A 12,280-nucleotide genomic window follows, 5' to 3' on the forward strand; every position below is an offset into this window, starting at 1 on the left:
GGTAAGTTTGGCTCAGGACAGGGACCTTGGGGTGATGGTGTCCAAGGATCTGAAGGTGATGAAACACTGTGACAAGGCTGTGGTCGTGGCCAGAAGGATGCTAGGCTGCATAGAGAGGGGTATAACCAGTAGAAGAAAGGAGGTATTGATGCCCTTCTACAAATCGTTGGTGATGCCCCACTTAGAGTAATGTGTTCAGTTTTGGAGGACCTATCTTACTAAGGATGTAAAAAGAATAGAAGCGGTTCAGAGAAAAGCAATGAAGATGGTATGAGATTTGCGTTGCGAGGACATACGAGGAGAGACTTACTGACCTGAACATGTATACCCTGCAGAAAAGGATAAACAGGGGTGATATGATACAGACTTTCAAATATTTGAAAGGTATTAATCCGCAAACAAACCTTTTCCAGAGACAGGAAGGCACTAGAATGAGAGGACATGAATTAGGGTTGAAAGACAGCAGACTGAGGAATAATATCAGAAAGTATTTTTTCATGGAGAGGGTGATAGATACCTGGAATGCCCTCCCACAGGGGGTGGTGGAGATGAAAACAGTAACAGAATTCAAAAAAGTGTGGGATAAGCATAAAAGAATCCTCTTTAGACAGAATGGATCTAAAGAAGCTTAGCAGAGATCAGGAAACAAAACCGGTAATTGGGAGACAAAGCCAGTACTGGGCAGACTTTTGCGGTCTGTGCTCTGATCACGGTTAGACAAAATTCAGCTTCAGAAGCTGTAGAATAAGGCCAGTGCGGTCGCCCCCCCCCCCCCCCCCCCCCCGATGTCAGCGGGAGGGGGGGGGTGCTCTGAGTCGCTGCTCTCTTGCCTTTAAAAACGTAAATTGGAAGCGCCGAAGACAGTGACAGGCAGCGCCTCGCGTCTGCCCGCCCTGCTACTAAAATCTGTTCGACGTCATTGGGCCTTCCCACATTGAGTCCCGCCCTCCTCTGAGGTAACTTCCAATTACCGCGAGGGCGGGCGAGACTCAATGTGGGGAAGACCCGAACGATGTTGAAGAGATTTTTATTAGCAGGGCAGACCGAGGTGCTGCCTGTCACTGTCTCTCCGACGCTTCCAAATTGTTTTTTTTAAAGGCAGTGAGGGTGGTGGGCGGCAGAATTGAGCTCAGCTGGTAGGTGGGTCGGGGGAGGGACTCAGATGTGAGAAGGGTGGGGGTTCTCAAATGGGGAGGTGGAGAGGGGGGATCACGGATGGGAGAAGGGGGTGGGGAGGGGGTTCTTGGATGGTTGAAGGGGACTGGGGTTGGGGAGGGGATTCTCGGATGGGAGAAGGGGACTGGGGTTCTTGAATGGGATAAGGGGACAGAGGTGGGAGGGGTATTCACGGATGGGAGAAGGGGGTGGGGAGGGGGTTATTGGATGGTTGAAGGGGACTGGGGTTGGGGAGGGGGGTCACGGATGGGAGAAGAGGACAGGTGGGGAGGGGACTGGGGTTCTTGAATGGGATAAGGGGACAGAGGTGGGAGGGGTATTCACGGATGGGAGAAGGGGGTGGGGAGGGGGTTATTGTATGGTTGAAGGGGACTGGGGTTGGGGAGGGGGTCACGGATGGGAGAAGAGGACAGGTGGGGAGGGGACTGGGGTTCTTGAATGGGATAAGGGGACTGAGGGGGAGGGGTATTCACGGATGGGAGAAGGGGTGGGGAGGGGTTCTTGGATGGTTGAAGGGGACTGGGGAGGGGATTCTCGGATGGGAGAAGAGGACAGGTGGGGAGGGGACTGGGGTTCTTGAATGGGATAAGGGGACTGAGGTAGGAGGGGTATTCATGGATGGGAGAAGGGGGTGGAGAGGGGGTTCTTGGATGGTTGAAGGGGACTGGGGTTGGGGAGGGGATCACGGATGGGAGAAGGGGGGTGGGGAGGGGGTTATTGGATGGTTGAAGGGGACTGGGGTTGGGGAGGGGATCACGGATGGGAGAAGGGGACTGGGGTTGGGGAGGGGGTCACGGATGGGAGAAGAGGACAGGTGGGGAGGGGACTGGGGTTCTTGAATGGGATAAGGGGACAGAGGTGGGAGGGGTATTCACGGATGGGAGAAGGGGTGGGGAGGGGGTTATTGGATGGATGAAGGGGACTGGGGTTGGGGAGGGGTCACGGATGGGCGAAGAGGACAGGTGGGGAGGGGACTGGGGTTCTTGAATGGGATAAGGGGACTGAGGTGGGAGGGGTATTCACGGATGGGAGAAGGGGGTGGGGAGGGGTTATTGGATGGTTGAAGGGGACTGGGGTTGGGGAGGGGGTCACGGATGGGAGAAGAGGACAGGTGGGGAGGGGACTGGGGTTCTTGAATGGGATAAAGGGACAGAGGTGGGAGGGGTATTCACGGATGGGAGAAGGGGGTGTGGAGGGGGTTATTGGATGGTTGAAGGGGACTGGGGTTGGGGAGGGGGTCACGGATGGGAGAAGAGGACAGGTGGGGAGGGGACTGGGGTTCTTGAATGGGATAAGGGGACTGAGGGGGCAGGGGTATTCACGGATGGGAGAAGGGGTGGGGAGGGGGTTCTTGGATGGTTGAAGGGGACTGGGGAGGGGATTCTCGGATGGGAGAAGAGGACAGGTGGGGAGGGGACTGGGGTTCTTGAATGGGATAAGGGGACTGAGGTAGGAGGGGTATTCATGGATGGGAGAAGGGGGTGGAGAGGTGGTTCTTGGATGGTTGAAGGGGACTGGGGTTGGGGAGGGGATCACGGATGGGAGAAGGGGGCGGGGAGGGGGTTCTTGGATGGTTGAAGGGGACGGGTGGGGAGGGGACTGGGGTTCTTGGATGGGAGAAGGGGACTGTCACTGGGGTCTGAGAAGGGGCCATATGGGGCCTGGGGCTGGTGGGAAAATGGGGCATGCGTGGGTCAGGTGGGAGAATGGTTCTGAAAAGGGGGCCCTAATACAAGGCATGTGGATGAAGGGGGCTGGAACTGGGGGCTGAAAAGGAGGGTAGGTGGGATAAGGGGGCTAGCACTGGGACTGGAGGCTGGGACTGGGGGCTGAAAAGGGGACAGGGAGAAGTGGCTGGGGGGCTGAAGCTCGGGACTGGTGGGATAGTGGGGCTGGAACTGGGGGCTGAAAAAAGGGGCGGAGAGAGGGGCAGATCCTGGATGGGGGAGCGAGAGGGAGGGCAAACCCTGGATGGATGGCAAAGGGAGGGCAAATGGTGGATTGAAGGGGCAGAGAGAGAGAGGGCAGACAGTGGATGGAAGGGATAGAAAGGGGAGAGAGAGGGCAGATGGTGGATGGATCATGGAAGGGGCAGAGATAGAGGGCAGATGTGGATGGAAGGAGCAGGGAGAGAGGGCAGATATTGGATGGAGGGGACAGCAGAGAGGGCAGACACTGGATGGCAGAGAGAGACCGAAGACAGATGCTGGATGGAAGGAAGACAGTGAAAAGAAGATGAGGAAAGGAGAAACCTGAGACAACAAACTGTAAATAAAATATATATTTTTATTTTTTTGCTTTAGGATAAAGTAGTATTGTAGATGTGTTAATAAATGTTTATAATATAGAACATGTAAACAAGGTAATCTTTTGATTGGACTAATTTTAATACATTTTGTCTAACTTTCGGAGAACAAAACCCCCTTCCTCAGGTCAGGATAGGATACTGTAACAGCACTATACTATATTGACCTGAGGAAGGATGTTTTGGCCTCTGAAAGCTAAGTCTATTAGTCCAATAAAATGGTATTATTTTATTTTCTATATTTGTTTTATTTCTATTTGTTAATTTGTAAAGTAGTGATTGGTATTTGTTAGGTTTTTTTTCAAATTTACATCTGCTGTCTTTATATTTTGCACAGTACTAGGGGACATTTTCTGTTTCTGTGGTGTTGCATTGTATGCAGAGTCTGGCATCTTGGGGGTTCAGTTTAATTTTTTTCTCAATAGAAAGTTTTAATATTACTACTTATTCTATAGTGGATTAGGGTGTATCTGTGTTTGTGAAAAAGACATGGCTTTCACTTGGCATTGACTGTGCAGGATTGACAACGATCTGTACTATTCTGTCTGGTTTCATTTTACAATAGGTGAATTGATGCTGTAGTGCTCACTGTAGTGTTTTAAGATGTTTTCCTTTTCTTTGTGTGATTTAGTAGAAATGACTACTTATGGTATGGTAGAATTGCTCTATAGGTCCTGAGTGTTTTGTATTCTCGGCATACCTAGTACTGGATTTTGGAGGGGAATGTTAAAAAATGACTGGGAGGGAGGGAGGCCCTGGAGCTGGGGGCCTTGGAGCTCGGAGGGAGTGGTCTGGGAGCTTGGAGGGAGGGGTGGCCGGCCCTGGAGCTAGGGAGGGGGCCCCATCAAATTGGTCTGCATAGGGCCCCGCACTTGCTAAGACCCGCCCTGTGTATCGGGGGCCTCCTCTCTCTGAACTGCCCGAGGGCTTTTAGCTCCCTCCTGGCCTGAGCCCTGACCCTCTGACTCAGGCTCAGTCTCTGCCGCCTAGCGCCACCTGCTGCTGGGTGGCTGAACTAAGACTCAGAAGACTAGCACCATCTGCTGAAAGAAGGCTGAACTTCATCAGTGAGAGAGTGTTTCCTGCCCCTACACTACTCGCTCCCCTCACAATCATCATATTATCAAATATAAATTACTCAAACTCAAATTATTGTTTACAAAAGTCCACATCACTGTGACATCATTAACAGTAAGCTGGTACCCATTTTCTTTTTTTTTTTTTTTCCAAATAGCGATAGTTTTACAGTGCAAAAATTTTTGAGTGTGTGAAAATTGCTAGGTGGTCAAGCTAAAAAGTCTCTAATTTCACAATGTTTAAAGATAATCTCAGTCCACTCAGCACATAAATGCTGATAGTAACAATAAATCAAGCTGTAAAATTTCACATTGGAGTGACTCTCACCTGCATTTACATTCTGGAAGTGACGACAAGTCAACAGAAGGACAAAGCCGAGAAGAGAGAAGAGAGCTCTTCTCCAAGATATTTCAAGAAAATCCATCTCTAGGTCCTCTGAAAATAATACAATCATATTACCTACAATACAGTGAAATTAAGTTACACTGACATCAAGAGAAATTGAGGCTCAGGGACAGAGAATGTGTGTGCATGTATGTGTATGTGTGTGTAGGTGGGGTATCTCAATCCTGGAATAGAGCAGGGTTTACTGATATAGTGTTACACAGCACAAATGGGAGAGTTGCTGCAATTGCCAGCTTTGATCTAGGCCTGTGCCTTAGATTACCCCACACTGTGCAGCAATGCTTCTTCTGTAAGTCTGTAGCATGGGACCTTTCAGCAATTGTGCATTTGACAGACCTTGTGTGATGCCCTCCCTCTCCCTGGGTTTTTATAGTGACAGGAAGCTTGTGCCAGAAAAGGTGGGACATTTCAGGGCCTGTTAGTGCACAAGTGCTGGAAGAGTCCGCAGTGGAAATCACTTAGAGAAGAAGCAATGTTCCAGCTGCAGGGCTAAGTAAGGTACAGCAGTGGAAGTAAGAGGGCACATAAGACAAGGGAGGATCTGGGCAAGGGTAATGCAGGAGGGGAAGACACCATTTCTAGTGATTTCAGGAGGGACCATTCCCCTCCCCACCCCACCCCCACTTGCTTTTAGGACCATGTATCTTCAGTACCAGAATGGTGTGGTCAAATGTTCTGCTCTGGGCATACCTGGTTTTATAAAATTAGGTTTATGTTATTTCATGATGGAAATTTACTTTTTAAAAATGTTGTGAAAATTATAACAGTCCTGCAGCACCACCATCTCCCTTCTATCCTATATTTAGAGGAAGGCGCCCTGTAGGGTTACAGGTACACGTATCTTGCCGATATGATTCTGAAGGTTGTTTGGAAAGATGACAGTTTCTTCACCCTGCACACTGTCTCATATCCCACACTCAGTACATAGCCAGTCACTCTAAGTGGCAAAACTCCCCTCACTCCCCTTCTGTAAATGTACTGAAAAGTTTGGGGGAGAGCAGCGAGGTTTATCAGAACAATTGAAGGTGTTTGGAGAGTTTACTCTACCTCATGTTCATGTTCATGGTCTTCTCAGAATAGTCTCTGTAGTCTCAGGAAGTGCAGATCCCACAAGATATGTCGAATCTCTGACTCCTCTCCTTCATAATGAAGATATTCTGAAATGTAAAACAAGAAACATGTTAATTTGTCCATCTAAATGTTTACTAACAAAACATTATGAATACAAGGACGTCGGACACTGTTTTTCCTAAGTTTTACAGCATAAGTATACATTTTTTCACCTTAAACCTGCTTCTCTTCCTTCTCTGTCTGAAAGTGAAAGTAAATATTTGTGGTTTCTACTTTAACCTTGCTGCAATCTTATGCAGGTGTGGCTCAATAATCAGACCAACTGACACTGAAGTCTCAGGTAGCAGCTTTCAAGGAGTGGCAAATAATAGAAAAATAGAATTTGAATCAACCACAGCAGAAGAGCCTGCTGCCCTGTAGGTAAATATCCCCCAGCCTCAGGGTGTGCCCTCCCTGTCAGCCATCTCTCTTCCACCTCTCCCCCACCCCTCAACCCAGTGCAGCAGAAAGGAGAGAGAAATGGTGGGATATGAGGTGGAAGGAAGGGAGAAATTTGGAGGATGGGGGTTTTACATCCTTTTAGCCTCACGTTTTTTTTTTTTTTTTTTTAGGTGCCCATGTTTACACTACTTTGTCTCTGAATCCCCTACCACAATCAAAGACCCCTCATCAGTTAGTACTAAGGAAACAGGCTCTTTTTCTATGTAAGTACACATATTACTCTGGCCAGGCTCTGTTCAAATGTGCATGTTCTAACTGGTCATCCTGGTCAGGTTCTGCCCCACCTGGGCTGGGCAGAGCAGGAATATAACCGCACTATGCACTGGTATTTTTTAGGGGAAACTTCATTGGAGCTTTTTTCTTTCTTTTCTTTGACTTTTTGTTCTGATATTCCATCTCTGTGCACTGTGGAGATATAGCTAAGTCTGTACAGGCAGACCCTTCATTACTCCTTCCCTTTGCATGGGAGGGTAGAGACTGCAATGAATACTGTCCATCTGAAACCAGAAGCTGTATGAGCTGATTATTCTGCTGGCATCACATTAAAGGTATCTATTATATCTTATTTCCTGGGTGAATGTGAGAGTCTGTAGTCTATGCACATAGTAAGGGTGGACTAAAGAACCCTCCAGCAGCCAGAAGATATGTTAATTAGAAAAGCATTTCAGATACTAACCCCTTTTTTTCACAATTTTATTTTTCAATCCTTTTGTTTCTTTCATTTTTCTTTTTGACTTTCTACCTACTATGGAATCATGTTGATATATATCGTATATTAAAAGTGTGTTTTGTTAACTTATTATCATTTTTATAGAGCTATGTTACATGTGGGGCAGTGTTTTGAGCAACCACTAACAATCATGCATTCAGCATTTGATATACACATGCATACACATATACATACATATATATATTTTTTTACATTTTTTAAAATATATTTCTTCAAGGTTTTATGTTATTCTGAAATCCATTCATATGTATTAACTGTAAAAGTATATACTTTGGAATATTTAGTACCATAACTGTGGTTCCATTGTTTATGCAATAAGTATTACATTATTTCTTTTGCTTACATATATGCATTTTTTCGTTGTTCCACATCATTAGAAGTACATGTATACTTCCTACAGTGGATAATGTTGGTACTATTTTCTTGCTTCCTTTTTACAAATGTGTTAACCATGTCACTGTGTTCATTTACAGTTTTTCTGCTTTTTTTAAAAAATTCTTTATTTAGAGTTTATATATGACTAGTAAAAAAGGCCCGTTTCTGACACAAATGAAACGGGCGCTAGCAAGGTTTTCCTCGGAGTGTGTATGTTTGGGAGAGTGTATGTGAGAGTGACTGTGTGAGAGACAGAGTGAAAGTGTGAGTGTGTGTGTGTGAGAGAGAGAGTGAGTCTGGGTGTGAGTGTGTTTTTGAAAGTGTGTGTGTGAGAATGAGAGTGTGTGCAAGTGTGTATGTGAGACACAGTGTGAGAGAGAGTGTGTGTGTGTGTGTGCGAGAGAGAGAGTGTGTGTGAGATAGATTCTCTGTGAGAGTGAGTGTATGAGACCAAGCGAGTGTGTGAGTGACTGTGTGGCACATAGAGAGTGAATGTGATACAGTGTGAGACAGAGTGTGTGAGAGTGTGAGTCAGAAAGACATTGTATATGAGAGAGAGAGTGTGAGCCCTGCCCTCCCAATCCACGCCCATCTGTCCCCTGCCCCCTCCATTCATTCTTTTCCAGCAATTCCCCTCTCTCCCTGAGCCCTGCCCTCCCAATCCATGCCCATCCATGCTACTCTGTCACCTGCCCCCTCCATTCATCCCTATCCAGCAATTCCCCTCTCTCCCTGAGCCCTGCCCTGCAATCCATATCCATCCATGCCCATCTGTCCCCTCCATTCATCCCTATCCAGCAATTTCCCTCTCTCCCGAGCCCTGCCCTCCCAATCCATGCCCATCCATGCTCCTCTGTCACCTGCCCCCTCCATTCATCCCTATCCAGCAATTCCCCTCTCTCCCTGAGCCCTGCCCTGCAATCCATATCCATCCATGCCCATCTGTCCCCTCCATTCATCCCTATCCAGCAATTCCCCTCTCTCCCTGAGCCCTGCCCTCCCAATCCATGCCCATCCATGCTCCTCTGTCCCCTGCCCCCTCCATTCATCCCTTTCCAGCAATTCCCCTCTCTCCCTGAGCCCTGCCCTCCCAATCCATGCTCCTCTGTCCCCTGCCCCCTCCATTCATCCCTATAGAGCAATTCCCCTCTCTCCCTGAGCCCTGCCCTGCAATCCATATCCATCCATGCCCATCTGTCCCCTCCATTCATCCCTATCCAGCAATTCCCCTCTCTCCCGAGCCCTGCCCTCCCAATCCATGCCCATCCATGCTCCTCTGTCCCCTGCCCCCTCCATTCATCCTTTTTACAGCAATTCCCCTCTCACCCTGAGCCCTGCCATCTCAATCCATGCCCATCCATGCTTCTCTGTCCCCTGCCCCCTCCATTCATCCTTTTCCATCAATTCCCCTCTCACCCTGAGCCCTGCCATCTCAATCCATGCCCATCCATGCTTCTCTGTCCCCTGCCCCCTCCATTCATCCTTTTCCAGCAATTCCCCTCTCTCCCTGAGCCCTGCCATCTCAATCCATGCCCATCCATGCTCCTCTGTCCCCTGCCCCCTCCATTCATCCTTTTCCATCAATTCCCCTCTCTCCCTGAGCCCTGCCCTCCCAATCCATGCTCCTCTGTCCCCTGCCCCCTCCATTCATCCCTTTCCAGCAATTCCCCTCTCTCCCTGAGCCCTGCCCTCCCAATCCATGCCCATCCATGCTCCTCTGTCCCCTGCCCCCTCCATTCATCCTTTTCCAGCAATTCCCCTCTCTCCCTTCCATGACCCCCCCTCGCATCCATGCTCCTCTCTCTCCCATGTCCCTGCCTGGCCCGCCCTCTTCTCCCCCCCCCTTCGCATCCATGCCCCCCCTTCGCATCCATGCTGTCATTTCTCCCCTGCCCTCCCGCTCCCATTGTTCAACTTTACTGCCCACCCTCTTCTCTCCCCCCAACATCCCTTTTTTTTTTTTTTTTTTTCTTTTTAAATTTACCTCCGCGGCGGTTCCGGCAGCGCAGCGTCAGGGAAGGAGGCGGCGCTCCCGACGTCTAGCCTTCCCTTCGCTGTGTTCCGTCTTCTTCTGACGTCATCCTTGATGTCAGAAGAAGGCGGAACACAGCGAAGGGAAGGCTAGAGACGTCAGGAGCGCCGCCTCCTTCCCTGACGCTGCGCTGCCGGAACCGCCACCACGGAGGTAAATGTAATATAATTTTCCACCCTCGACATCATGACGTTTGACGCGAGGGCGGGGCAGAGACGGCTGGCTGGCTTCACACCATGAATCCACGAACCCTACAGCCAGGGAGTGTTTGAGTGACTTCAGAATGTTGTCTTCAGAACGTTCACGGTGCGTTTTATTATATTAGATATTGATGTGTCATCTACCCTTATCTCTCTGCATATTTTAAGATTTTAAGTTTTCTTCTGCAACACCACATTTTATTTGGTTTTATTCGGTTTTATCCATGTTCTTAATTTTGCTAATTTGTATTTTCTTTTGTGAAAACATTTCATGCATTCTCTAGAATCTATGCTTTTATAGATGTCTTTTATGTTAATATCTATAATATTCTTCTATGATTATTGTTGTTCACAATTTATAGTCATATTTATGTTTTATATTTGGTTTTGTAGACTCCTGAAGAAGGCGCTACGGCACCGAAACACGGCTGTGTTGAGTCAACCTGTTATAATAAATATTATACTTTTTTCAAATATATGTCTCCCCCAATGATTAGAAAGAGCCTATCTTCTCCTACTCTTCTCTTTTTTTCCCTATATTGTTTCGTGAGGATTAAGTGCACCTCCACACTTTGTGTGGCTTCCTTGTTTTATACCCGATTAACAGAACATAAAAGGTCACTGCAGACACATGCAATGGGACTTCCACTTGTAGCACATTGTTCACATGCACTACATTCTTTTCAAGATCTGCGATGTTTAGCTCTACAGTGGATTGCTTCACTAGATCGAAGTGGTGATCGTTGGACGTTATTATTAAGGCATGAACAAGAATGGATCTATTTAATAAATTCCTTGGAGCCTGTGGGTTTGAATTCATGCATTGAGTGGTGTCATTTTATTTGAATATACTTCTCCTACAGATGCTGTGCTTTGTGCTGATTGGTAGGAGTTGCTGTTGGCGTCTAATGTCATCAGTTATAAGAGGAAGCCATTTTTTGAAAGGTAGTGAGAGCCATGCGTAAGCAGCTAGGAGCAATAGCGCTAAGAAGAAAGTAAGTTTTGCTGTATTTTTCCAAAAAGATTTATTATAAAGTCTGATTTTTCATTCTTTATTCTCTTAAGCCCCAGTTCTATGGATTCTGATGCATCCATAAGAAGTGCGATCATGCAAAACACTGGCCATCATTGGTACTGGGGGAATTGAGAAGCTGGCTGATAAAACGCATTCTAAGATAAGTGTGTCCTCTGAAGATATGTTTTTGGTTATGAACAGAATATCAGACATTATAGAAATTGGATTATAGCGAAGTTGAACACTTTTAGGGTGATGCTTTAAATTTTTGAAAATTTGGTTAATATGGAAGATTTTTGCCAATGATTATGAGATCATTTTTTATCGTTATAGCTCTACAAGTTGGATTGACCTGGAGCTCTTTGAGGCTTTTCCTTCCTTTTTTTGAGTATCAACAGTTATTGTTATCCTAGAGATATAATTTCTTTCGAAAGTGGAACATTTTTGTATATTTGTATATTTTGTTGCCACACCCATTTTGATTTGTGTAGTTTTAACTACATTAATTATTTCTAAGATTCTGAATCTGTTACATTCTGTTAAAACAAAAGTCCACCATCAACCTCCTCTACATTGTGTCCAAAGAAATTCACATAGACGTGCAAAGTACAGTCATTTGTTTCTCTATAACCGGAAGCCTTTGATTTCCCAAGCCTGGTCTGAATTTACAACTTTAAACAGGTCTGTTCTCTTAGATCACAGCCTTTAATCCTACATTGCCAACTGGTAAGATTGCTGATGAACAGGGTGGACTGCAGTGCCACCCAGTGAAATCTGCCTTAGGAACTTCTGTCACAAGGAATGTGCCTTGGCCCAGCAGACTGAGACCTCAGAGATCCCAGTGGTGTGTGGGAGAGGTAACTACAATCCCCACCAACCAAAGAAAAGACAAAAGTCAAACACCTTTATAACGGTACTTAAAAGATCACCTAATTGTCATACCAAAGCTACCCCCAGCATCCCCAGAATACCTTTGGAAACTGTAAGACTGGTGAATGCCAGATCAGCTACAAAGAAATCTTCAGTGATCCATGATGTCATCCATGAACAGCAGCTTGACATTTTAGGAATAAGTGAAACCTGGCTAGATGAAAGTGGGGGATTACCACTGGCTGAACTATGCCCAACGGGTTTCAACATCCAACATCGACCAAGACCAGGAAGACAGGATAGAGGGGTAGTAGTCTTGATTTGGGATACAATCAAACCCTGCAGAATCATCATCTTGCAGCTAGTGATAAGTAGTAGTAGCAGTAAATGAATCAAAATCTCTTACAATCCAGCTAGAAGAGGAGAAACCAATTCGGCTGCTTATGGTATACCGATCACCTTGTAACAACACATTATCTGTGCTAAAATTCCTTGATCTTTTTACACAAGTGACCCTGTATTA

The 12,280-nt window shown here is 46.8% G+C and overlaps 1 pseudogene; it reads right to left on the reverse strand.

Annotated features, from left to right (window-relative positions):
- LOC115464427 overlaps window positions 1–4,982 on the reverse strand; it is a 119,469-nt pseudogene extending 114,487 nt beyond the window's left edge.
- Window positions 4,983–12,280: the final 7,298 nt, after the last annotated feature.

This window comes from Microcaecilia unicolor, chromosome 3 (genome assembly GCF_901765095.1).
Source record: "Microcaecilia unicolor chromosome 3, aMicUni1.1, whole genome shotgun sequence".
NCBI classification, from domain to species: Eukaryota; Metazoa; Chordata; class Amphibia; order Gymnophiona; family Siphonopidae; genus Microcaecilia; species Microcaecilia unicolor.